The sequence below is a fragment of the Dasypus novemcinctus genome, chromosome 18 (genome assembly GCF_030445035.2).
Source record: "Dasypus novemcinctus isolate mDasNov1 chromosome 18, mDasNov1.1.hap2, whole genome shotgun sequence".
NCBI classification, from domain to species: Eukaryota; Metazoa; Chordata; class Mammalia; order Cingulata; family Dasypodidae; genus Dasypus; species Dasypus novemcinctus.
In genome coordinates, this window is record NC_080690.1 from 50,340,232 (window position 1) to 50,363,117 (window position 22,886).

Genomic DNA, 22,886 nt, shown 5'->3' on the forward strand with positions numbered 1-22,886 from the left:
AAGCTGGCCAAGCGATTGGTGGAGGCCTCCGCATTGGCAGCAGAATAATTCTGATGGACCCCTTGATTGGTAAACAATTGTTAGCTGTACTGGGAAGCAGGGGATGGCAGGGAAGATGATCCTGGAGGTTGTGACTGGAGAGGAAGCTGGAGGGTTGTGGAGGTTGGAGAAAGGAGAATAGTCCCCAGGTCTGTTCTGTCCAAACACTGTTGAAGCAAGAGACAAGTGTGTGGAACCACTGAGTGTGCTGTCAACTGGCTTCCTTTTAAGAAGAGGAAATCTGGAAGCATACAGACAAAGCAAAGAACATCATGTGATGACTGGGAAGAGAACACCACAGATTGCTGGCAAGACCCCACTGGAAGGCCAGAGAGGGCACAGAGCAGATTCTTCCCTACAGGCTGAAGAGAAAGCCTGACTCTTCAGGGGCCCTGATTTCAGACTTCTGGCCTCTAGAACACTAAAATTCCGTTTTTATTAAGACACCAGCCCTACCTTTTAAAGAATGGGAGGTGTTACAGCCTGTTTAGAAACTAATCTGAATGATGCAATAGGGAAAGAGAGGCAGAAAATGGCAGAGAGAGAGAAGAACTATATGAACAAGCAGTGATCTTGAAAAAGCTTAGAGGGCAGGGACTGGAGAGACTGCTTTTAGTAAGAGGAGGCTCCCTTCTTCACTGTGGAGAAGGGGACAACAGGGAGGAGAAGAGGGAAGAAGGAGGGGAGGCATCTAAGCATGTAGATTGGCAGAGAGTTGGAGGTGGGAAGAAAAGGGTGTTTGTGACCCCTGGCTTTCATCTTCTGAATGCAGGATAAAGCAAAGTCACCCACTAAGAGTGTGGCCAGGATGGTTTGAGTAGGATGGATGAGACTATAAACTCTAGTGAGAAGCATAGGCAAGCATGGCCACTAGAGACACTGCTAAATAATAATTAAGACTTTCATTTTACGAAGGTACTATCCTATTTGATCTCCACAATCTCTTCAGAAAGCAGAGGAAATAGCTGTTAAAAGCTGCACTGAAGAGCTCAGAAGGGCTGGAACTAGAGGGCTTATCCTCTAAATTAAACCCCAAACTCTTCACTGTATACAGAATAAATTCTTCCACAACTTCAGTTTCCTCCAGACAATTGGCATGGCCATTACAATAGGTTGTCTTAAAACCAGTTCCCTAATGGCCACTCCATCCAACATTTGTCACACAAATGTATTTGGGAGGGAAACCTCAACTCACTGAAAATGCTTCTACAAATTCAGGAAACCCTCTCCTCATTTTGCCAACAAGTGACTTTGTCATGAGCATGCATGCCACCCTGCAAGCCCCAAGTTCCCAACTCTGGCCCCAGCATCTGGCACTCAGCTCTCACCGTTTTGCTCCCAAGACAAATCCAAAGCCCAGAAAACCAAATGATGGGTTGATTTGTTGTTGATGCTGTGAAAGGAAAGGAAAGGAAAGGAAGGGGAGGGGAGGGGAGGGGAGGGGAGGGGAGGGGAGGGGAGGGGAGGGGGAGGGAAGGAGAGGGGAGGGAAGGGGAGGGGAGGGAAGGGGAAAGGGAAAGGGAAAGGAAGGGAAGGGAAGGGAAGGGAAGGGAAGGAAAGGGAAGGGAAGGGAAGGGAAGGGAAGGGAAGGGAAGGGAAGGGAAGGGAAGGGAAGGGAAGGGAAGGGAAGGGAAAAGAAAGTTAATTAGTCTGTGTGATGCAAATACATGTTGGTCACCTGGTAGTGTGATGTGCTGATGAAAGTCTGCTCTGACTTAACAAAATTTAGGAGATTTCCAGGAGATTTCCAGGAGAAATGCAGATTTGAATCTGGGATAGAAGCAAGACCGGAGAAAGGAGACAGTTCAGGTGGTGGGGGAGGGAACACAAGCCAAAGACCCTCACCTCTCTCAAGACTTGGCTCAAATGTCATTTTTCCAATGAGAAGCCTGTTGACCACTCAACCGTTAATTGCACACTGCCACACCCTACTCCAGATCCCAATTGCCCTGCTTCTTTAAAATAGCACATGTACCTTCCAATGTGAGATGCAATTTACTTATTTGGTTCAGTTATGTATCCCCTGGAACACGGAAGGTGCTGAATAAATAGTTGATGAATGAATGCATGTGTGAATGAATGAATGAAGCAACTTCCTCATGTTCAATGAGTTTCTCATCAAAAGGACAGATTTTCATCTGGATGGGTTGTTCTATCTTAATAGAAGTCCACCAACTTTTTCTGATCACACAACCTTATCAGTAAAAAAATGTTGGTCATGCACCTGAACACATCACTAATTTATTCATATTTCACTTGGTTAATTATACATGTAATTATGCCATATATGTAACATAGGTATGTATGATTAATTATACATATATGAAGGTATATTATATATGCAACTCTATCTGTATCATTGTACACGTAAGAATACTATGCCCAAAATGTTTAACTACCTGAAAAAACTTTTTAATTAAATATAGAGTAAAACAAATACCAGTAGAAGTTTTTTTCCAATAACAAAATGGATCACCTTCCTGAGATAAGACACCACCCTGAATCATAACAGCATGTATCACCTGCCAGGCATATTGCAAGTATCTCAATAATCCTCCCACATCCCTTATTGATCAGATACTATGCCCACTCAATGGCTAAGAAACCTGAGGCTCAGATGCATTAAGTAATCGGACCCATGTCACACAGTAAGCAGCAGAACTGAGATGAAAACCAGGGGTATCCGATGCCAGAACCCATGAACTTTTGCTGCAGGGGTGGGATTAAGACCCCAGCCTTGAGTTGTAGTGAAAGGGTTGCAAAGTGAGAATTACCCAGTACTTGTCCCCAGCTCACCATTCCACCCACGTGGACAGAGCCGACAGGGTGAGACCCCCAGCCCCACATCCTGGAAGCAGCCCCTGGGCTAGTCCAGCCAGACACCCTGGGAGTAAGCTGCCCACGCAGGTGGGCTTGCACATGCCCTCCAGGCTCATGCTAGCACCCAAAACCAAAAGTTTCCCAAGACGTGGGCGGCAGAAGTGAGCAAAATACAACTCAGCTATGCCCTGATTGTCTATTCCCAAATGACCTTATGTCCCATTTGACAGGACAGTCTCTGTTGACTTATCATCATGTCCCCTTTCACTCCCAAAACTGTCCCAGCTTGGGCAATAAATGACATGGCCCAGTCTACACTCCGGCTCAACGCACACCAGGCTGAGCCCGGGAGCTGCTCTGCTTAGAAAGGAAAACTCTGCGATTCTTTCTTTCCGGGAGCAGCCCGCCCCCCCCGCCCCAGGAGGGCGAAGCAGCAGGCTTCCCCTTAGCCCCGCTCTTCCGGAAGAACCGAGGCACACCTGGGTGGAGCTGACATCAGGGACCCTGGACGCTGGGCCAGCTGGACCTCCTGAGCCATAAATCACCCCAGTCGGCAGCCCGGCCTGCCTCCAGCCCCACTTGAGTTTCACCGCAATAGGAAAACACCGTCACTGACACTAATGGAAGCTTTGCCAGGGGCGCCGCAGAGCAGGTGATCTCCGCCTGGGCTTTATTCTCTGGATTTGCTCGACCAGCAGAACCCGACACCTGCTTTGGAGCCCAAAGGTGCCACCCATTCTGGGAAAAGACAAGGGAAGGAGGGCGCTCAGGCAGCTGGGGTCCGGGCCCCGGCAGAACGGAACCTCCGGGCACGTGGCAGGGTTTTCCCTCCTTCAGTGAGGGTCCCCAGCGAGCCTTATCAGCCTCGAGGCTGCAGTTCACACCGGCCAAACTCGAGAGTCACCCTCGAGCGTCTCCTAAATCTTTCCTAAATCTCCAGCCCCAGGTCCTGAGACGTTCAGAGGCCAACGTTTATCTTCTCTGCCTCTTGGCTGCAGCTCCTTTTCCCCAGGCAATGGAGGTAAAGGTGGCTTGGGGTAGCAACAGGACAAATAAAGGGACTTCAGTCTCTTTCCAATTTTGATTTTGGTGGGGGCCCCTGTGGCTTGACTCCACTCTGCCGTGACCTCCTGCTTCAAAGCACAAGCTAAGTCTGGGCCCAGGGAAAAGAGAATAGTCTAAGAGCAAACAGTTTATGGCATAATCATTCTTGAAATTACAAAATATTTTTATGTTATTAAAAAAATGTTTACGGGATGTATGTTACAGGATAAAATTTTTTAAAAGCCACAGAACTGTTCAACACACAGCCTTAAAGTAAACTATGGGCTACAGTTAATAGTATAATTATAATAATATTGTTTCATCAGTTGTAACAAAGGTACCACACTAATGCAAAGTGTTAATAATAGGGAAAACTGTCAGGGGATAGGGGAGCTATATGGGAACTCTGCACGTTCTGCATGATTTTTTCTGTAAAATTACAACATCTCTGATCAAAAGTAAATTAAAAATATCCAGGGTCTCTGTTCTCCGTGTGGCCGGCTTCCACAGCTTAGCAGACTGGAAGCAGGAGATCAGGGCTGTGGACAGGGCTGCGCCCCTCTCAGTTTCTCTTTGTGCCCCTCCGGATCTTGGCCTAGATGTGTGAGCCTGATGGGAAGAGCGACCCTGGCTTCCCATAAGGGGACAGCTGTCGGATCCCGCGCGGATTTACTTCGGCGGCGTCCCAGGGAAGGCGAGGAAGGCAGCAGCTTTCTCCGTGGCTCCTCTTCCACCTTGGCACGCAAGCTCACTGCGGCGCAGTCCCCAGGGACTCAGGAATCAAAACTCGCTAAAACTGGAGAATTTCAGGTTATCTCTGCAGCCCTGGCCTCCTGCCCACCAGTTCCTTCCTGCGTCACGGAGTGAGGCTCTCCAAGGCCAGCTGCCGCATGTCCACTGAGCAGCATCAAAGTAAACAGCAGGTGACAAGGCATGTTCTCCAGGAAATCCATCTGGCTTTCCCCTTGACCCTGAAGAGGGGCCAGAGATGGCAGGACCCTGCGTCTGTTGTGTCCAGACCGAGCACCTCAAAAGCAGCCCATGGGAACCTGCACTGAAGCTCCTCCAGGAGGTCACGTTTCAGGGCAGCTCAGGGGCGGGGGGTCGGGGAGTGGGGGGTCCCACAAGCAGAGGGAGGAGGTGAGATGGGGAAGAGCCTCGGGCCACAGGCTTCTGCCCCTTCTGTTCCCTGGACTCCCTGAGGGCCCAGATCCACTCACCCCACAACTATCCCTCATCCCACTTCCAGTCTCAATACAGAGCTTTGATTCCCGTGATGGGCTTTTTCTCCCCAAATGCTTTGACTAATATGTAAGTCCAAAGGGGACCCAATATCTATGGTCTTAATTTTCAGAAGCTGAGGATGTTGCTCTGGGACATACTCCCAGCCAGGGATAAAAAGAAAATAAAACAAAAGAAAGAGAAATGGCGAGCTGGGTTTGCAGAGTTTACCCAGAAGACTCGAGCTCGTGGCTGCCATGTGATTTATCAGAAGCAGCCTCCCTGCCACTAAACAGCGTGGGCTAAGGGCGAGAAGACGCAACCCCAAGGAGGTGGAATTGACAAACCCCAGGTGTGGGGTCCCCAGAGGAAGCATCCCGCACCACCGCCCAGCCGAGGCCCACACTGACCGGAAGCCAGCCCCTTGGGGCACACTCAGCACCTCCTGCAGTGACCCCCGCACACCGCCCCAGAACACGAGCGTGGCAGGAAGAACACGTAGGCCTGGACCAAGCCCCAAAGGAAGAGAAGAGAATCGGCCTGAGCAAGATCACAAAAAAAGAAACGCATTGCTGCCTGCACTAACTGGCACGTCTGCAAGCATCTGCCATTCTTCCCTCAAGAAACTTATAGACACAAAATAAAGAAATTGAGGGCAATTATTAATATCAGCAATAACAGTAGCTATTAATCTGCCCTGTGAGAGTAAAGATGATTTCCATTCTATTGATCAGAAAGCTAAAAATAGTGATCATTTATTGGCTGCTAATTATAAGTCAGGTACTTTCTAAGTCCTTTTCTGGAGCATCTCATTTAAACCTCATGTGCCAAGGGACATGTTTGTGGATCTGTATGTGGTAGATTCCACTACCAAATTCACTCTGCAAATGAGCTGACTGGAGCCCAGAGAGGTTAAGAAACTTGCTCAAGGTCACACAGCTTTGGATTCACTCAGCTATGAATCCAAGTCAACTTGACTCAGCCCCTAATTCAAGCTGCCCACACCTATGTCAATGACAGTGAATGGTTTCCCAGTCCTGCAGGTGCTAGGCTGAGAGGCCCAGACTGAAGCCCAGGCCCTCAAATGGTAAGTGTTGTAGACCAGTGCAGCCTGGAGGCCTGGAGCTGAGGTGAGGAGAATGCAGTGCTGCAGCCCCAGAGGCAGGAGGTACACTCGCCTGTCTAAGTCTCTGCCGTGTTCTCCACAGGTAGGTGCTTCTGAGACTCAGTCAAGCCGAGGGGTGTGGTGTGGGGTTCAACCGGGGCAGAAGCTGCACCCTCACGGCAGGAAACCCAGACGCTGCGCTCCTGTCCTCCCTCCCAGCCCTGCCCCACGCAAGCCCATCTGCGCTCTTCCCCACCCCTCTACCCAGAACCCTGGCTCCGTCTACACGCATCCCTCACGCCTTTGTGGGGACCTAGGGACATGAATCACTTCTCTCTGTCAAGGTTATATTTTCTTGCTTTAAAAAGAGCACCTATTCTTCTTATTCTGAGGAGGGAAAAAAAAAGTTGCCTCTGTTTTTGGCTTAGAAGGTGGCTGAATTTTTCAATATATTCATGCAAACGAGATATTTCATCTCATGGATTTTATCCCAGTTCTGTCTATGCACATTTTAAATAAATTAAGATGAAATAAATCCATTTTATTATATTACCCAGTGCCATCTCCATGAAATAATGCCCATATTTGTATTTCCTAAGGAATGTTGACGTGGCTAAAAATGTTGCAGCAAGTGTAATCTTTGAGGATTGTGCTGCCAGAAAAAAAATAAATCTAGGCCTTTGTTTAGAACCTAGAGTGGCACCACTTTTGATTGAAATGGCTTGAAATATCCATCCCCAAAACATGGACGAGGCAGTAAAGTATACAGAATTGATCACCATTGGCTCAGAAACAAAAGTGGTATGCCTTCCTTTGTTTTCTTAACATCTGTTCTCTCCCTCCCAGCATAAACCACATCACAGAAATAAATTATGCAAGCTCCCTTTTTTAGGGAAAGAGAGCAGAGGATTTGCAATGGCCGACCCCAGATGCCCCCAGCCGGCTGGCCAAACTCCCGGGCACTCCCCAGGCCCCGCTGCAGCCATGGAAACTCCAGGCCACCTTCTTGCTTCGTGCTGGCACTGACCAAGAACACTCAAGCATCTCCACTTTCCACTTCCTTAGTGAGACAGTCGATAGCGTGGATCCCGAGAGAACAAGCCCCACTCCCTACAACATCTCATTTGCCTTTAAAGGCAGATGGCCGAGCATGAGTGGCCCCTGTGCAGTCAGCAGAGCCAGAGTTGCTTTCTTTCACCCACTGGCAGTCAGGGACAAGAAGCGCTGAGGAATGCAGAGCCAAAGTTGCAGCTGAACTCACTCGCTCACTTGCCCCTTCTGTCCAGGAGACAGAAAGCATAGAGGGGAGTAGATAATAGCCCACTGAGTCAATAACTGGAACCTTGCCAAATCCTCTTGACTGGGGCTGGGGTTTTCGTAGGACTCAAAGTAGGAGGCAGATGTAGAAAAAGCAGAACTGAAGAGGCAACTACCAGCTCCCATCTAAAGCCCTGGATCATCTCTCCTGCTCCCACCTCTTCCACAGCCATCCACCACAACCAGTCATTGTTCACCCACTGTGTTGTGTGGTGAATTTGTCCCTTTTGGTGGAATTCATCTCCACATCCCCCCACAAACTTAGTACACAGCCAGGCATGACTGTGTCCTCAACGTATGTTGGATGGATGGATGGATGGATGGATGGATAAGTGGGTGGATGGATGGACAAACAGACTAATAAATAATCTTTCTAAACAACCTCTCCAGATATTGTTGACAATGGTCACAATTGCTGTCAGTATACACCAGCCCCTCCCAATACACACACACACATAAGCACAGCCTTCAAGGCCAAAACTGGTATCCCAACATTCCTAAGGAAGATGACTCTTTTTGTGACTATGTTTGGGTGTATGATTCACATGCTTTCTGGCAAAAATGAGAGGTTCCCTAGCAAGAACCCAACCCAATTAGCCTATTTCCCACCTACATGGGCTCCAGAATAAACAAGGAATTTCACTTGCTGGGGAGTCAGCAAAAGCTGGAAAGATAGCCAACTTTACAGAAAAGGGTTCTCTGTTAGTGACAGGTACCAATGAGAGGAAGTTCCTCTAGACACTTCTCTGGGTGTCCTCAGACCTACTTGGGGACAAATATCTTGACAAGGTGGGAAGCCCTCCCTCCACTAAATGTAAAAGGATCCAGACTTCCTTCCTGTTATCAGGAATGGCTATGGGAAGGCTCCAGGAGGCCTGGTAGCAAGCCTGCAGACCTCCAGTGCCCATTCAAAGCCCAGAAAATTCTGGGCTGGCTCCTCCTCCCTGCACTACTATTAGTGTCAATTAGACTCAGCCTGACAGGCCACCTTTGACGAAATGCTGGTGCAACAAAGACATAAACAACGCCAAAGCCTTTGGAGTTGATATATGGTTGCATTTAATAAACATTTGTTTGCATATTTTTTATCATGCTAATGAATATAATTACTTTAATTTATGTCATCAAGCTATGATTCTGTTCTGATCTATACGTCACTTAAATGTGTAGTGTTAGCATTTTGCACACACTGGCAATTTGAAGAAGGGGAAGGATTCACCCCTCCTCTGACATCTCAGAGCAGCATTCCACAGTTACATGCGCCCTCATGGCAGATAAACCAAGCTTTGCAGATGGGGGCCCCAGCCCAGGACTCCCAGAAGGCTGAATAGTGAAAGGCCATTTCCAAAGAGCACACATTTTCACGTCCCTATAGGCTCCCCAAGAGGAGGCCACTGGACACTTACCCCCGGCATAATCCTTAACACACATCTATGAAAAAAAAGTTTTAGGCTTAGCAATGGGTTTTACTGATAATAAAAAGTAATGCTTGTTTGTCATAGAAAATTTGAGAAAACCTAGGCGCTCACAAAAAAATGAACGAAGATAATGAGCTATACTTCAACTCTCAAAATCCTTATAAATCATATATACTTGTGTGTGTGTGTTTGTATGTATGTATTTATTTCTAAATTGCATTGAAATACAGGAAAGGGTATCCTTGGTAGATGAGAAGTCATGAGAATTTCTTTAAACATAAAAGGAAGATGGGATCTGATTGACAGAGGAAAAGATACTCTGAGAAGAGAATCAGTGTACAAGGGGCACCAGGGATGTGTCAAGTTTGGAGGGGATGCCATGGTTGAGGAATGGCATTAGGAGAATCCACCAGGATTGCCCCTAACCATGTCCCTCTTATGGCCAAGGTGCCAAGCAGCACTGCAGGCAGGAGTTGGCCCTCAGGAAGAATAAAGTTCATGAATACCTACTCTAGACTGATATGATAGTCTCCAAGGAACGTGAGCCCTCTCTCAGTAGCATGGGCCAGACCACCTCAATAATACATGGGGCAGGCTGAAGGGAAAGATTGAAAATTAACACTGAGCAGTCAAGGACACCGGCAAGGGGGCTCATGGAACATCCCTGACAAGTGATTTTCCCTAGAGGGCCTGAGGTTCTGCTCCTTGCCCAGGGCCACTGGCAAGGGGGATCCTGCCACCACAAGCATGTGGCTTGCAAAGTGCACTTTGTGTCTGCTGAAGACACCCTTCCCCACCTAGAGTCATCAGGAGGCCCAACCAGAAGATGCTCCTCCTGTTCATTCAAACAGCACCAGCAGGGACCAGTGGAGTCTCAGGGGCAGGAGATTAACCAAGCAGGCCAAAATAACACCATGTAGATACTAAAAACCAGACTGTCACTGGAACCACAGTTCACAAAAGTAAGCCAGGACCTGCATGCCAAACCTAAACAGGGTGACTGAAGGCTAAAATGAAAAGTAGAAATAGGGCTCAGGGTCTCCTAACATAATTGCCAAATTTTCACGATGCATTCAAAAACCACCTGTCATACCAAGAACCAGGAAAATCACTACTTGAATGAGAAATGACAATCAACTGATGCTAATGAGAGAGTCAAATCTTGGGATTATCTGACAAGGATTTTAAAGCAACCATCATAAAAATTATTTACTAAGCAATTAAAAATTCCCCTGAAACAAAAGAAAAAAATAAAAAAATCTCAGCAGAGAAACATAACACAGAAAGAACCAAATAGAAATTATAGAACAGAAAAATGCAGTAACAAGAATCAAAAACTTGCTGGATGGACTCAACAATAGAGTGAACATGTCAGAGGACAGAATCAGTGAACTTGAAAGCAGACCAAAAGACACTACCCAATCTGACCAAAAGAAACAGTAACAAAAAATAACAGTACACAATAACAAAAAATGCAATATTTGTATCATTGGAGCCTCAGAAGGAGAGGAAAAAGTGAATGAGGCTGAAAGGGTATTGCAAAAATAAAGGCTTAAAGATCCAAATTTGGTAAAAGATATAAACCCAAAGATTCAAGAAGGTGAGCAAATCCCAAAGGAGAGAGCCTCCCCACCCCCCCCCCAAAAAAAAAAACAACACAAAAGACATAATGAAACTTCTGAAAAATAAAGTCAAAGAAAAAACTTGAAAGCAGACAGAGAAAAATAATGCATTTCTTAGAACACCAATCAAATGACATCAGATTTCTCAACTGAAACCATGAGGGCAAGAAGAAGTGGCACAACAGTTTTCAAGTGCTAAGGGAAAAGAATTGCCTACTGCAAATTCTATATCCAATGAAACTCTACTTCAGAAATGAAAGGAATATAAAGACATTCTCAGATGAAGAAAAACTAAAAGAATTAGTCACAAGCAGGTCTACCCCTGAAGAAAGACTAAATGAAAGAGATGAACCCAGAAAGGAAACAAAAAAAGAAAGAAATCTTGGAACATCAGGAAGGAAGAAGGAACAATGAAAAGAAAAAAAACAAGGATAAGTACAATGGACTATCCTTATGAGTTTTCTAAATCATATGTGATGATTGAAACAAAAATATAACACCATCTGCTATTCAAGATAATGATATTTAAAAGTGGGGAAGACAAAAGGACCTAAATGGAAGTAAAATTTTCATACTTTTCTCAAAGTGGTAAAATATTCATACCAGTAAAATGTGATAAATTATGTGTTGGTACTGTAATATCAATAGCAATTACTAAGAAAACTATATAAAGCAATCAACTCAAAAACACTATAATTAACTCAAGATTAAATTCTAAAAATTGTTCAAGTAATCCACAGGAAGACAAGAAAAGAGAACAGAGGAATAAAACAGAAAACAAAAAGTAAAATGGCAGCCTTATGCCTTATAATAGTAATAATGACCTTAAAAATTAAATAATTACATTTAATTACCTTAAATGTAAATGGTCTAAACACACCAATTAAAAGTCAGGGATTGGAAGAGTGGATAAAAGTCAAGCCAAACTATACAGTTTTCGAGTAACTCATTTTAAACTCAGTGACATAGGTAGGTTGAAAGTAAAAGGATGGAAAATTATATCCCATACAAAGATAAATTAAAAGAAAAACAAAAGTGGCTATATTAATATCCATTAAAGGAGACATCAGAGCAAAGATAATTACTACAAACAAGAAAAGGTATTTACATAATGATTTTTTAAAAAAGATCAATCCACTAGGACATATAATGATCCTAAAAGTATATATACCAAACAACAAAGCCTCAAAATATAGCAAAATTGATTGTACTAAAAAAATAGAAAAATATATAGTTGGGACTTCAACACCACCCTCTCAGCAACTGATAGAACTACTGGACAGAAAATCAACAAGGATAGAAAATGTATGAAAAATAAAATCAACCAACAGCAGCAGAATATACATTTTTTCAAGCACCCATGGAACATTAACCAGATAGGTCATATCATGAGCCAAAAAAACAAACTTTGACAAATTGTAAAGAATTTCAAAAATAAAAAGTATGTTCTCTGCTCTGAAGGAGACCACAAGAAAAAAAGGCAAGAGGAAAATCTCTATAGGAAATTAAACACACTTCTAAATAATCCATGGGTGGACAAGGAAAAATCAAAGAATATTAAATTTTAAAAAATAGAACTGAACAAAAAAGAAAATACAACATATCAAAATATATGAGTTGCAACTAAAGCAGTGCTGAGAGGAAAATGTGTAGCACTAAAATGCTTAAATTATGAAACATGAAAGGTCTCAAACCAATAACCTAAACACTTAACTACCTATTAGTTTAAAAAGAAGAGCAAAATAAACCCAGAGCAAGCAGAATAAAAGAAATAATAAAACTCTGAGCAGAAATCAATGAAATGGAAAACAATAGAGAAAATCAGAAAGAATGGCTTCTTTGAAAAGATCAATAAAATTTGCAAACCTCTAGCAATACTGACAAAGAAAAAAATGGGAAAGACACAAATTACCACTATCAGGGGAAAAAAGAGGGACTATCACTTAAAGACATCAAAAGGATAATCAAGTAATACTATAAACAGCTCTACCCTTGTAAATTTGACAACCTGGGCTAATTCCTCAACAAGTACAAGCTACTATGTCCCATCTGATATGAAAAAAATAATTTGAGTAGCCCAATAATGATCAAGGATATTGAGTCCTTAATTTTTAAAATGCTGAAAAAGAAATCTCCATGACCAGATGGCATCTGGCACTAGTGAATTCTAACTAATATTTAAAGAAGAATTAACACCAATCTATATAATCTCTTCCAAGAAATAGAAAGGAGAGAACACATCCCAATTAATTTATGAAGCCAGTATTATCTTGATACCAAAACCAGACAAAGCTGAACAACAACAATAACAAAAAAATTGAAGACCAAAATCCCTCATGAATACATAAATCCCTCACGAAAAAAATCCAAAATTTTAGCAAATAGAATTTAGCAATATACAAAAAGAATTATACACCATAACCAAGAGGGGAGTATTCCAGAGATGCATGGCTGGTTCAATATTAGAGAATCAGTTAATGTAATCCACCACATTAACAACCTAAAAAAGGGAAATCACATGATGTTATCAATTGATACAGAAATAGCATTTGACAAAATTCAACACTTATTCTTGATAAAAACTCCTAGTAAAATAGGAATAGAGAGGAACTTCCTCAATTTGATAAACAGCCTATGGCTAATATACTTTTAGTGAAAGACTGAATGCTTTCCCCCTAAGATTAGAAACAAGGCAAAAAGGTCTGTTCTCACTGCTCTCATTCAATATAGTGCAACAAAACCAGAAATAATAGTATGCATATTAGAAAATAAGACACAATACTGTCCCGACTTACAGGTGACAGGATTCTTCAAGTAGAAATTGCAAGAAATATACACCCATGCACCAAAAAAAAAAAAAAAAAAAAAAACCCTTAGAATAAGTGAGTTCAGCAAAGCCACAAGACTTGGAAAGAAAAAAAAGAAAGACTATGTGGTCTTGCCAAAGGGATAGGCATATATATCAATGGAACATTATGAAAAATGCAGAAATAGGCCTACAAAAATACAGTCAAATGATTTTGTTTTAAATCACTTTACAGCAGTTTTAGGTTTACTGAAAATTATGGGAAAAAAAAATTTATTCCCTCACCAGACACACACACAGTTTCTCCTATTAGCATCTTGCTCCAGTGGTACATTTGTTATAATTGATGAACAATATCATTACATTATTATTAACTAAAGCCCTTAGTCTACACTAGGGTTCATTCTTTGTGTTGTACACTTCTATGGGTTTTGACAAGACCATTGCAGTATCATAGAGAATAGCTTCAGTGCTCTAAAAATGCCCTGTGCACTTCCCTCCCCTGAACCCCCAGCAACCACAAATCATTTTATAGACTCTAAATTTTGCCTTTTCCAGAATATCATATAGTTGGAATCACACGGGATGTAGCTTTTTAAGACTGGCTTCTTTCATTAAACAATACACATTGAAGTTTTCTCAATAGGTTGTGACTGAATAGCTCATTTCTATTTATTATTGAATAAAACTCCATTGAATAGATGAACCACAGTTTAACTATTCACCTATTGATTGACATCTTGGCAGCTGCCAATTTCTGACAATTATGAATAAAGCTGCTATATACATTTGTATGCAGAGTTTTGTGTGGACCTAAATTTTCAACTCATTTGAGTAAATATGTAGGAATGGAACTCCTAGATCAGATGGTAAGCAAATGTTTAGCTTTTTAAGAAACTGCCAGACTGTCTTCCAAAGCGGCTGTACCATTTTGCATTCCCACCAACAATGAGTAAGAGTTCGCATTGCTCCACATCCTCACCAGTATTTAGTGTTATCAGTGTTTTGTATTTTAGCCATTTCAATGGGTGTATAGTGGTATCTCATCGTTTTAATTAGCAATTCCCTAATAACATATGATGGAATCTTTTCATATGCATATTTTCCGTTTGTATATCTTCTTCAGTGAGGTGTCTGTTCAGAACTTTCGCCCAATTTTTCACTGGGTGGTTGGTTTTCTTAATGTTGAGTCTTAAGAGTTCTTTATATGTTTTGGATACAAGTCTTTTATCAGATACATGTTTTGAAAATATTTTCTCCCAGTCTCTGGTTGTCTTTTCCTTGCCTTAATTTTCAACTTATTTTGACACAGGTACAAACATAATTCAATGATGCAAAAGCAATCAGACATCTATAGGCAATTAAAAAGAAAAAAGAAAATTGACCTAACTTTTATACCTTAAACAAAAATTAACTCAAAATGGATCATGGATTAATTATAAAATGTAAAACTATAAAACATTTAGGAATAAAAAAAAAACATAGGAGAAACTATTCAGTATCTAGGAGTAAGCAAAAATTCTTTAAGTGACATAAAAGGGAAAATTGATAAACTGGACTTTAAAATTAAAAATGATTGCTCTTTCAGAGATCATGTAAAGGAGATGAAAATACGTGCTACAGACTAGGAAAAAATGTTTGCAAACCACTTATCTGACAAAAGACTGGTATCTAAAATATAGAAAAAACACTCAACATTCAATTATAAAATGGCAAATAATTCAATTAGAAAATTGGCAAAATACATGATAAGATGTTTCATGGAAAGGATTTAAAAATGGCAAATAATCATATGAAAAGATATTCAACATAATTGGCCTTTAAGGAAACACAAATTAAAACCACAATGAGATGTCATGCACACCTATCAGAATGACCATTATAAAAATTTGTGACACTACCAAACGTTGAAGAGGATGTGGAGAAACTAGATCACTCATACATTGGCTGATGGGAATGCAAAATGGTAAGTCACTCTGGAATATGATTTGGCAAGTTCTTTCAAAACTGAACAGACAATTATAGTATGACCCATGTTACAGATTGAAATGTGCCCCCCAAAACAAGGGACAGTTCATTCCTACAGAGTTCTCTCCTATGGAGAGGATATGGGGTGTGAGGTGTCGGGTGAAGGGCTGGTCAGGGGGATTTATTTCAGTCTGATATGTAGGATATTAATTTTTAGAATAGCATATTTAGAATAGTATATTCATGTATTGGTTATGATAGTTAAATAAATATAAAGAACAGAGAAAATGATAAATGTCATCACTGCCTAGAAAAAATCAATTTTAACATTGTGGTCCTTTTCTATCCAGTTTTGTTTTATCCATATATCTTAATACATATGAATTGATATATTTTTATTTGCATAGATATGTATAGAAATAAAGATAGAAATATAAATAGCACTAGCTATTTATTCATTTACATAAACTTTTGTTACAAAAGTAAAATTACATTAATTGATGTGTTGTAGTCATTTTGATCTCCCACTCACTCATATTGTAAATATATTTCTAAAAGTCTTCAAGAGTGACATTTTTATTGCCTGAATAATAATCCATCCTTTGTAAGCACCAAGACTTATTTAATGATTTATTATTGCATATTTAGGTCATTTTCCATTCTTTTGCTAATTAAAATAACACCCTGATGAATTTCATTGAACTGGCATCTGAGGGCATATCTGAGATTATTTCATTTAAGTAATTTCTAGAAATTGAATCACTGAATCAAAAAATATGCTCAACTTTAAGGTTTTTAATACATATTGCAAAACTCTCTTCCAGAAAATGTATCACAATTCATACTAATAAAATCATCTTCCTCAAACTTCCTCCAGTACTGATAATATTTTTTCAGATCTTTGCCAATTGATAAGTAAATGTTCAACTATGCATATTTTTTATGTCTACTGAGGTTAAGCAATTTTTGCAGATGTTCATTGTCCACTTATATTTCTAATTTTACTAAGGACCTGTCTGTTTTCTTTCATCATTTTCTATCTTTATTTAACTTTAAAAGCTATTAATAAAAAATGGCATTTATCCCTTTGTAATGTATATTTTAAGTAATTTCCGCAATTTATTTACCCCTTAATTTCATTTTGATGTCATTTGAAAAACAGTTTATATTTTTATGTCTTCCAGTATTTCAGTTTTTTCCATCATGTTTTCTGCCCTTAATATCATGTTAAGAAAGCTATCCTATTACAGTAACATTTACCTTTGTTCTAGTTCTTTGTGGTTTTATTTTTGAAGTTGAATTTTTATGCAGCTGGGGATATTTAGCTTTATGTTAAGGCCCTAACTTTATTTGTCCTGAATTATTAGATGGTAGTTACAAAACTGCTTCTACTTTTCCCACTGATTTTTACTAAATTTCATTTATTTCAATTCCACAAGAAATATGAGAGCATGTCCTTGTGAAAATGAAACAATACAAAGTAAAAATTCTCCTTGATCAAACCCTCATTCAACCTCTAATTGCTTTCTCTCATCAGAAGTAACTGTTATGGTGGGAAGGTGGCAGAGAAGGAAGCTCCATGAGTCAGTTCCTCCAAAAGAGCAACTATTAAACAGGCAGGAACTGCCGGAATTAAATATTTTGAACCTCAGAGTCCAGTAGAACACTGCAGCATCCAGGAAAGAGCTTTTGATTGCTACTTCAGAGAACTGAGGGTAGCCTTGTTTCAACGCACCCCAGACAAAGGCAGTGAGCCTTACAGTTGAGCAGCAAGGTAGTTAAAGGGCTGCCTTTGCTGGGCAAGTTAAGAAAACACAGCTCTGGGAAGCTGTGGAAGAAGGTTCGGGCACCCTCCTGGGCCCTCCCTCACCCCCTTTCCAGGGCAGTTTGGAGCTAGCCAGGATTCCCTTGTTCCAGTTGGGAAAGACTGTTTGGAAAGCTCCTCTCCAGTGTGCCCCCCTCCCACAATTGGCCTTCCAGTCAAAGCTGAAGACAGTGAGAACAGTGTAAGAAGGAGACTGCCTGGAGCAAAGGTTTACCAGCTTTAACTTCCTCAGTGGACACCACCAGAAAGGAGAAGGTTGGAAAGTAGAGGGGGGCATTCAAACAGGGGAACCCCCAAGGGCACTAGCAAATACAAGCCCAGGACAAGACAAAGGCCCAGGAAAAAGGACCTCAGATTTTGTGTTCCCCTTGGGCAAACCTTCCAGATAGGAGGGATGACACACAAAAAAATCTCTGTCATATCACCACCTGGTTACAAACTCAAGAAACAGACAACTCAGGGGGAAAATCCCAGAGTTAACATTTTAAAATATTAAAAAGTACAGTGCACAATAAAAGATCAAGACAAAGAAATAGGAAATGATGGCCCATCCAAAAGAAGAAGATAATAAAAATCCAGAAAACATCACAAACATCATGAAAATAAAACAATACACACCTGATAAGGGTTTAATGTCCAGAATACATAAAGAATTCCTTCAACTCAACAACAAAAAGATAAACAACCTAATTTAAAAATGAGCAAAACAGTTGAATAGACATTTCTCCAAAGAAAACATACAAATGGCCAAAAAGCACATGAAAAGATGCTCAACATCTTTAGCTATTAGGGAAATGCAAACCAAAGCCACACCGAGATATCATTTCACACTAGAATGGCTACACACTAGAATGGCTACTATTTTTTAAAAATGGAAAGTTACAAGTGATAGAGAGGTTGTGGAGAAATAGGAACACTCATTCATTGCTGGCAGGAATGTAAAATGGCACAGCCACTTTGGACACAGTTTGGCATTCCTCAGAAAGTTAAGTATAGAATTTACCATATGAACTAGCAATTCTACTTCTAGGCATATACCAAAAGAATTGCAAGCAGGAACTCAGATATTTTCACACCGATGTTCGTAGCAGCACTATTCACATTTGCCAAAAAATGGAAGCAACCAAGTGTCCATCAACCGACAAATAAACAAAATATTGTATGTATGTGCAATGAAATATTATTAAGCTATAAAAAGAAATGTTCTGATGCATGCTACAACATGGATGACATTTGAAGACACCATGTTAAGTGAAATAAGCCAGACATAAAAGGACAGATATTGTATGATCTCACGGATATGAAACAATTAGAATAAGCAAACTCATAGAGTCAGAATCTAGAATATAGGTTATCAGGAGACAGGGTGGGGTTAAGGAATAGGGATTAAAGGCTTAAAATGTACAGAGTTTCTATTTGGGATGATGGGAAAGTTTGGGTAATGGATGGTGATGATGGCAGTACCAAACTGTGAATATACTTAACAGAACCAAATTATATATTTGAATGTGGTTAAAAGAGAGACATTTTAGGTTGTTTATGTGGTAACATACATAATGTTACTAGAATAATTTTTTTTTAAAAAAGAAGTAACTGTTACTATCCGTTTGATGTGTAGAAACCCAGAGTTTTTTCCAAAATAAAAATAATACTAATGAGTGCTTACCTCATGGCTGGCTTTGCTCAAAGTGCTTCACATGTTAACTGGTGTAATCTCTCAAACAGCCTAGAGGGGGTAACTGCTAACCCGCCTTAGAGGAAATTAAGACACAGGGGGTAGCCGAAAAGACACCTGGGATCTCCAGGTGGCAGCATAGATACTTGAACTCAGGAAGTCTAGCTACAGAATCATCCAGAACCTTAACCAATGTCCTGCAGTCTTGCAATATACTATATGCACGTCAGTGAAAAATATACAGCATTTTTCTCTTTAGAAAAGAAAGCTTGGGTCTATGGGTTTGGTTTCATACTATACATATTACATCACAGCATACATTTTTCAAACTGCAATATATCTTGACTATTTTTCCACATCAATTCATATAAATCAAATTCATTTTTTAAGAAATCACTATGTAGTAGATGTGTTTAGGTAGTTTCCAGCGTTTTGCCATCAACGAGACAGCAAAGAGCATCTTCAACACAACTCCCAGAACATTTTTTTTAGAATTTCTGAAAGGAAGTACATGTATACAAATACATATACTTCCTTGATCATGTGGTGTGTACATTTTCAATTTCAGTAGATACTGAATGGCCCTCCAAAAGATCTGAACCAATTTGCACCCCAATAAGCAAAGTATGAGAGTGCTTGTTTCTTCATACCATCCTGACAATTGATACTATCAAACTTATTTCGATATAAGTACAAAATGGGGTCTACTTATATATTATTTTGGATTTTCCTCATTTCTAGTGAAGTTGAGCAATTTTTTATGTTTATTCTTCATTTTAATTCCTCTTCTGTGAACTGCCTAATTTGTATATTTTATTGTTTTCCATTTGGGTCAATGGTCTTTTCCTTATTGATTTGTTAAGTTTTTATATTTACTTTGAATATTAATCCTTTGTCTATTACTAATGCTGTTAATAGTTTCCACCAGCCTATGCTCTTTGAATTTTGTTTATGTTGTCCTTTGTCATATCGAAGTCTTTAATTTTATTTGGAAACATTATTATTTTCTTTTGTAGTTTCTGTACTATATTGTCTGTCACAAAGCTTGGAGGCTTTGTTTTTCAATAACATTTAGCTTATTAATCCATCTGGATTTACTTTCCTGAATAGCATAATGTTAAAATATGATTTTAGTTTTTCCAAATAATATCTAATTTTTTTCACACAATTTATCAAATAGACCATTCTTTCACTCTGCTAATATGAGATGCCAATGTCAATTTTTTCACAAATTAAATATCCTTATATACAAGGGTCTGTTCTGGACTCTTATTCCATTATTCTGGTTAAATCTTTAGCACCAATACCATCCTGCTTCAACTAAAATAGCTTTACAATATGTCTTAATATTTGGGAAGGCAGATCCACCTCTTCCTCTGTCTTCTAAATTGTCTTAGTTCTTCTCATGCAGTTTTCTTCTAAGTGAATTTTAAAACAGCTTGTAGAGTTCCATAAAAATATTGCTGGACATTGAATTTATAAATTAATTTGGGGACAATATGTACCTTTATCATATTAAGAATTCTCATCCAAAAATAAGGTATGTATGTGTGTATGTGTGTCTATTATTCCCCTCAATGTTTTGTTTATTCATAGATAATTTACTGTTCTTATTGCTATTGTGAATTGGGAAAATTTTTAATTACTTTTTTTAATGAGGTAATCCTGGTGTGTCAAAAGCTATTGGTTTTAATATGTTTATTGGTATTATGCCATTTATGTACTTCCTTATTAGCACTAATGGATTCTCAATTGATTAACTTGCACTTTCTAGGGAGATGGCCACCAAAAAACAAAGCAACACTATCATATTTCTTTTCCAACATTCACATGCCTGTTTTTCCTTTTCATGTTATATAGCATTGGCTATGACCATAGTGCAATATATTATTTTACAATATAACCATATGTAATATATAATAGTGTATACAGTGTACATAGAGCAATATGATATCATACAATACAATATCGAATATGGAAGTGATAGGAATCCTTGTCTTGATCATGTCTTGAATGGAAGTAATTCTGATAGTTCCACCGCTGTTATAGATTTTTAATAGATACCTTCACCTTTTTAATGGAAGTTTTCTTCTATTTCCCAATGTACAATATTAGTGGGATGTATGTCTGTTTATTTGGAAAAAACTTTTAATTTGGAAAACTTCCTTTGACTTTTGCCATGATTTTAGAATCAGAAAAATATTAGGCTCACAGCATGAGTGAACTTTTGAATTTACCTATGAGAATTGACAGGTTCTTGAAGGTGAGGTAGAACTAGGTAATAAACTCATCTGAGCTTGATGTTCTTTATAGGGGTATATCTTTAACTAGTTTCCTAATTCCTTCAATGGAAATTAGCATATTTATATTTTCTACTATTTCTTGAGCTAATTTGGTAATTTCTATTTTTCTAAAATATCATGCAATTCATCTACTTTTCAAAGTTATCAATATAAAGATACTTCATGTAAAATTTAATTCCCTCTCTATCTGTAATTATATCCTCTCATCTCATTCCTAATGATATTTATTTATACTCTCTCCATTTGCTTGATCAAGCTTAAGGAAGATTTTATTGATGAATTCTACTAGTTTGTGTTCTTGTTCTTGTTTATTTTATCAATGTCAGTTTTCATCTTTATTAATTTCTCCTTTCTACTTTCTAGAGATTAATTTTTTTGTTCTTTTTCTAGCATCCTGAATATTATGCTTGGTCCATTTGATTTCAATTTCCCTCATGTTCTAATGTATGCATTTAAGTCCATAAATTTTCCTCTGATTACTGCTTTAGCCACATCTCACAGGTTTTAATATTTAATGCTCTATTGCTTATTTATAAATAGTGTGAAATTTCCACTCTTTAATTTCCTTATTAACACAAGACATTTTTATGCGTTTTTATATTTGTGAGGGTAGTGATTTATTTCATCTCTCCTCTTGTTATTTTCTCATTTGGTCAGTGAGTAGAGCTTATGTGAGCTCTGATTTTTAGAATTTGCTGGAATTTCCTTTGTTACCTAAATATTACCACTTTGTGTGAATGTTTGGAAAGAATGTGTATATAAGTTTGTTAGTACAAACTTGTTCATAGTGTCATTAACATACAGTGTAAATATTTTGTTTTCTACTTGAAATATTCATTTCTTAGGGAAGTGTGAAATTTACCCTATGATTGAAAATTTGTCCATTTATCTTTTTAGTTCTACTAGTTTTTGCTTTATATTTTCCAAAGCTACATCATTAAAGGCAGAAAGGTGCACAATTATTTTACCTTCTTAGTGAGTTGTTCTTTTTGTCAATATGAACCATCCCTCTATGTACTCTTTTTTATTTTTTAGGAGGTAGTGAGGATTGCACCCCAGACCTCATACATGGGAAGCAGGTGCTCAATCACTGAGTTACATCCACTCCCTTCTATGTACTCTTAAATGTTTCTCCTCTGATCTACAATGGCACCTAAATCACAGGCTTATTTTTCTTTTCTTTTTCATGTATAAAATACAGGATTCCTATATACTACCCAATTATTAGCACCCTGCATTGGATATAGTATAGGCTTATTTCTTCACTGTCTATTTAACTGACTTTTCGGGGGCCAGTATCTACTTTTGTCCATTTTGGCTATAAATTAATTTTTAGCAGATAGATAAACCATTGGTTATTCTAATATATTCATTCATCCGTATATATTAACCTTAGATTTATTTCATAAAATTCCCAATAAAATCCAATTTAAATTTTATTGGAATAGAATTATTTATAAATCAATTTGGAAAAATCTCTCTATAGGTACTTAAGTCTTTTATATAAGCCTCAGCAAAATTATATGGCTTTTCACAGGCACCTTGCCCATTTCTTACATTTTGGGGCTTTTTGAGGTATTTTATATCATGAGTCACCTATACAAATAGAGTATTTTTCTTTCTCTTTTATTTCTAACTAGTTATTCTGGAATAATATACAGGAAATCTATATATGAAATTTGTTTTACAACTGGACATATTACTGAACTCCTTTTTCAGGTCT